The following is a 6,000-nucleotide window of genomic DNA, read 5'->3' as shown; positions in this document are numbered from 1 at the left end:
TGTGATGTATTCAAAGCTGATTAGGTTTAAGAATCAGGTCTGAATTCTGAATAAGAATTGCAATACTTTTAATTGAGTTCAAGAAAACTAAGCAATAGGAACAAACAAAACGTTACCAGCGGATGAGCCCAATTGCAAAAGCTTCTGTCTCTCAAGGATTTACCTTCAGGCAATTAATGTTTATCCCACCTCTTCTAGCTGACATTCAGACAACACCAGGAAGGCCAGAGGGACACTTACATTTAATTGAAAAATATAATTGCCATTGTTTATTATTGTCATACATGTGAAAAATCAACATGGTGTTCATAAAGGAACATATGAAATTAGTTGTCAAGGAAGACCATGAAAGAAAATAACATAAGTGAGTTTAACAGGTAGCAAGACATTTTATGGGGAAGAGAGAGAGAGAGAACTGAAGGTACATTGAAAAAGGAGAAGAGAAAAGGGATTACAGAATAGAATAAATAGTATGTTGGACCAAATGGCCTTTTGTTGTCCAGTAGTTCCTTCTGTCCTCCACATCTGCATGTGAGCCTTTACAGTGAATCACAATATCACTGAAATAAAATGATATATGGGTCAAAGAAAGATGTTTCAGATGTTTTCAGGAATTCAGGTATCTGCACATTTCAGTTTCCCCAAGCTCATAAACAAGGTGAACAATTTCTTATCTTCTGGGTTATTAGTCAGTGAAATACTGTTGTTAACAAAATGTTCAAACATTTGTGAGCAAGAGTTAACAAAAAGCATCAAACTACACCTATGGGTTGCACACTTACACCCCTCAAAAATGTTTGAATGCTTTCATTTCCGTACCATAAATTTCTTCTCCCTCCCCACATCTATTAATTTTTGCATGAGTTTAATGCTCATGAAATTTCTTACAGTCTAGGATAGCATCCGGAAATATTAAAGAAAAATAATTTAGAACTGTCATATTCATTTATCTCAGTCCCCATATGAGGAAGTCAAAGAGTCTAGCTTTTATTTATTGCTATTTCAAGTTTATTTTGGTATTACTCTTATGAAATCATCACACATTAAAGAGTGGTGAATACAGAAGTACAAAACGGGGCATTAAACAGCAATAAGAATCAGATCTACTGAAGGAGGAGAATATCATGCAATCTTCTTTGTATTACTTAGTAGAAACCAATGTTGACAAGCTAAAGCTAGAACTATGTTGTCAGGAAGCCACTAAGGAATACAAATGTAGTGTCTCAAGCCCTTGTCCCCCAGCAAAGGCTATTTGTTACACTACTGAGTGAGCCTTCCTAGCCTACGAAAGCTGTAAGGAGATGTGGATTTGATTTTTTTTTTGTGGTAACTTTGAAGATGAACATTTGATATTTTTAATACTCAGAATCTCTTTAATATCATCAGTCTTTACTATTCAATAGTGCAAAGGGCCTCTCTCCAGGGGAGAAAAAAAAAAGGTTTCTAAAACCTCAGTTGAAAGATGCTGAAGGTTCTTCCTGACACATTCAGATACCTGACTACTTTTTTTTGTTAGCCTTCCTTCTCTAATGGGATTATATCATTTCAAGCTACTCCAGTTGCTATTGTACTGCGTAGTATTACAGGCCTTAAACAGTTGAGAGAGAAAACACTAGCAAATTATGACAGGGAAAGAATCATCCCAGGTTATTTCCAGAAAGGATCTTTAGAACTTCATCACAAAGATCAGCAACATGACCTGCTTCTCCATCCTCTTTTTGAAGACTGCACATATCACAGATTAGCACTGGATGGTCAAACGGCCAAGGACTGCAAGAAGATGCCAAGATATCACATTTCTGAAATTATCCCAATGACTTTAAAGATACAGGGCAGACAGATATCTCTGATAAGGATAGAAATCAATCCACGGTTTATTTCACTTGTGTCCTCAGTGACCTTATGAAAGGTATAACCTCAAATATTTAGTTTGTAAACTCTTTGGGGGCAGGGGCTGTCTTTATTTTAGTTTTGTATACAAATAGTACAATGTGCTTCTGGGTGCAACAGTAATATAGACAATCGGCCAACATGCTGATGTTTAAGAAGAAGGTTTTACAGAACATAATGGGCCTTGATTCGGCCATCCTTACCTACATAAGCCACCACAGTAAGGTACTACTCAACATGAGTAAGCATGACAAAGTTGGGCCCTACATAAATTATAATATTTTCATTAAAGTTTCAGTGACAACAGACTTATTATGATTTACTTTGAACATTTCCCACAAGTGTTGGAACACTGAAGTTCAAACGTGAAACTGATGACAAAACAAAAGTGAAACTCAATCAAGTATAATTGTCCAAAGTGATTGAAATGTGAAAAGGAAACAAACCAAAGAAGTGCATTAGCTGTAGTTTAAAAACCCCTTAAGATTACTACAACTAATACATTAACAGCAACACCAGAACATTTAGAAAAATAGTGGGTCAGATCCATAGTTGGTGTAAATCACTGTAACATCATTGAAGTCAATGGAGCTATGCCAATTTACACCAGCTGAGAACCTGGCCCATCAATTTCACACAGACAGTGCTCCTTTTCTTCTACTTCCTAGGCCTCACTCCTGAATGACATCTGCTTGCCTGACTCCTGCAGAGCCCATTGACTCCCAGGGCTCCACTCGAGCAATTACCAAAGTGGTGGTGGCACCAGAGGGCTGGGCACATTGATTTGCAGAATAAATGTAGCATACAGAGCTGGTTAGGAAAGGGTATTTGTTCCCATTAAAATTTTTGACAAATACAAAAACATTTTTATTTTCACTGAAGTTTTTTCCTTCAAAAGTTTGAGTTCGACAAAAGCCCAGCAATTTCATCTAAAGCAGAGATTTCCCATGGAAGTTTCCATTAAGACAAAAAAGTCAGTTTTCTTAGGAAAAAAGATCTTGAATGAAAAAGGTTGACCAGCTGTAACAGCAGATTCCGAGTGTAGGGAAACGAGATCCTGAAGGCTAAAGGCTGTACAGAGGGATAAGGTTCAGTGGTTCCCATGTTGTAGGGGCTTTTAGCAGAGAGCACAGTGTTTATTAGAACTCCACTCAGTCTGTCTGAACATGATCTCAGGCAAACCAAACAGATCACTGATGAACATGATTCCTCTACTCTTTCCAGCTTTAAAACGGTGAGCAATCAGGCAAGTAGTACCATTAAAGTCAATAGCACCATATATTTGAGTAAGAATTCCTTGCATTACTATGGGTTGGAGGAGCACACCATAGCTTATGCAGAACCAAAAGAGTTCATAGCCAAAGGAACACTATTCTATTATGGTACTACCTTTTTGCTACCCTACAGAGTCAAATACCTGCTGCTGCTCTGACGAAGTATTTCATTGTTTGTGCTGGTTTAATTTTTAATTGTTTTCTGCACTAAAAATATTACAAAGTATTTGAAGTTCATTACATAGACTTTGAAGGAAGAAAACTGAAAATAAATCCTTTCTTAATAGGAAGAGATGAAGTGGTTTTTTTTTTGTTTTGGATTAATAACAATGTAATAAAAGCCACTAAAAGAAGTGGAATACGGTATACTGTAGGTAAGTAAAGTTTACTCAAAGATTTAGCACAATCACTGTTGTCTTTTTATGGGTTCAAGGCATTGGCTACTGACAAGTTAAATAATTTAACTCTGCAGACTAGTGCTCTGCTGACTGGTCCCGCTAAATACATATCGCACACCTCAGACCATGATGAGTGCTTGATAAGATTTTCTGACATGCTATACCATTAAACCAAGCGTCCTGAAGGTTTATCTGTCAAGACATATTTACAGTAAAACTTAAGCTTTTAGAAATTACAGTATTATATTGAATCAAGCATCTTCAAAACACCAGGGATTTCCAGCAGAACTACCAACATCAGAAAGCTACGATTATCATACAATCTCCAATTTCAGCTGCTTAACCTTTAAAAAAATCTGATCTACTAATCTTCTAGCCAAGCAAGTAGCTATTTTCAAGCCTTTCATAAGAAAGGAATATTTCATCTCTTAAGGCCATATCTATGTATTGCCTTTCAGAGCTGCAAATGCCACAGCAACCACCAGGTAGAGGACTCTTCTTTTGTAACGTGTAGGTAAGAAACAGCCCAACGGATTTTTTTCTTTTGCAGACGTGTATTTTATTTTTGTTTTATTTATAAATCTGGAGGAACTCGCTGTGGCTATAAAGAAATCTTGTGACATGAAATGAATATCAAACAGTAGGGAGCCAGAGGGGGTTATTGCTGCTGTTTTGACTGTTGACTGCATGTTTTCAGGAAAAGGGTCCAAACTGGCATTTTCAGACTCTTGTGCTGTCTGTTACATGACAGCTGAGATGCACAGAGCTACTTATTTAAAAAATTGTATGTTACATGCGCCCATCATTATCTGCATTGATTGCGGCCGGGCACCCAGATGGAGAGGGAAGAAAATTACTCATTAGATTGGAGGAAGGGAAAAAACAGACACACAGTGCAACTGTATTGCCTTTGTTAAGCCTTTCATTCAGGGGACATTAGGGAATATTGTTACATCTGTTCAAAGACCTTTACAATAATTGATACTGTTTTGGTAAGACAAAGAAAGCTGCTCTGGCCAAGAGGAAATTAATAGAGTATTGCATGCCTACATTCTTGGAATGTACATAGCTGATTCAACCTAGGTAGTCAGAAACATGGAGAATATGCATAGTATACACACAGCACACAAAGCAAAATGCTTCATATCATGGAAGTGACTGGCATTGTGCTGGTACAGAGCACTGTACATATAAATGCAAGGTAAAAAGTGATGAGCAAGACAGGGAGTGCAATGATGAGCGTTTTGCTGCATGGCCACCAAGTTATTCCCCTGTTACAGGGCAGGAGTGTAATAAAAGAGAATCATATTCTCAGCTGGTATAAATTGATGTAGCTCCACGGAAAGGAATGAGTCACTGATTTACAACAGGGCCCTCCATTTGCAAGCTGACACTCACATGTAAGCCCCTGTCTCTTCAGGCACACCCTCCCCGTTTTTTACCCTGTGCTCTTAGAGGGAGGAAATGGGTGTGCCAGGACCTTGGGGCATATTTCTGCTCAGCCCTGAAAACTGCCCACTGGAAGGGATTTGGTTTTTTTTTAAAACACACACTTCAGTGGGTGCAGGATCAGGCCCTAGCACTTTAGTTTAATTGCACCCAAACAAACAGCTTCCATTCACACTTACCCTGGAGTGCAACCACCTTGCTCTGCCTCCTCCATATGATACAATGATTCCCAGGATCAAAGCCTTGGTGGATTGCTGTTAAAATCCCATCTATTTTAGAAGAAAACAAAAATGATTTGAACTGAAAAAATTCTCAGTTATACTAGAAACATCAAGGTCTTTATTAGAATAAACATTTAGCTTCCAGGTGTAAATCAGCACTATTTCCAAAATATTCCTCCTCTACTGAGATTTTAATATGCTATATACTGTAGTACTTTCTATCCCAGGGCCTGGTAAATACTGAGGTTGAATTCAATGAAGCTGTACATGATCCTCAATACTAAATGATTCAGCTTCAGGGTTGGCCAGCTTCTAAAGACTGTGGTAGACTAATGATCTCTGAAGACTGTTTATGATACGGGTGAACTCATGGTTTATTGTTGTTAACCCACTGACTTAGTGGCACTGCAGAAATAAAAGGGATTCTATTATACCTTTTAATGAAGACTTCTCAGAGCATCTGAGAGCTCAAATGAGACTAGATTAGAGCACCTGAAAGAGAAGGCAGCCAATTATAGGGGGGATTTTTAAGCAGAGATTTTCACTAATAAAATTAAAGTTTTAAGGTTTCACTTCAGTACAAAGAGAAGATGCCAATAAGACACCTTTCCCCATTGGGCTAGATCAGGGATTGGCAACCTTTGGCACGCGGCCCATCAGGGAAATCCGCTGGTTTGGCCGATCACAGGTCCCACTGTTCACCATTCCAGGCCAATGGGGGCTGCGGGAAGCGGCGTGGGCCAAGGGATGTGCTGGCCACCACTTCCC

General features: G+C 38.5%; 1 long non-coding RNA gene across 2 annotated transcripts in view; it reads right to left on the bottom strand.

Annotated features, from left to right (window-relative positions):
- Positions 1 to 268: 268 nt before the first annotated feature.
- LOC125637229 (uncharacterized) overlaps positions 269 to 6,000 on the bottom strand; it is a 99,404-nt gene continuing 93,672 nt past the window's right edge. For both annotated transcript variants that reach the window (XR_012668480.1, XR_012668481.1), the window contains 2 exons: positions 5,191 to 5,280; positions 269 to 560 (listed from right to left, as the gene is read on the bottom strand). This is a non-coding gene — a long non-coding RNA (uncharacterized LOC125637229). The remainder of the gene's footprint in view (positions 561 to 5,190; positions 5,281 to 6,000) is intronic.

The sequence above is a fragment of the Caretta caretta genome, chromosome 5 (assembly GCF_965140235.1).
Source record: "Caretta caretta isolate rCarCar2 chromosome 5, rCarCar1.hap1, whole genome shotgun sequence".
Lineage (NCBI taxonomy): Eukaryota > Metazoa > Chordata > Testudines > Cheloniidae > Caretta > Caretta caretta.
This window is presented reverse-complemented; position numbering and strand designations above follow the sequence as displayed.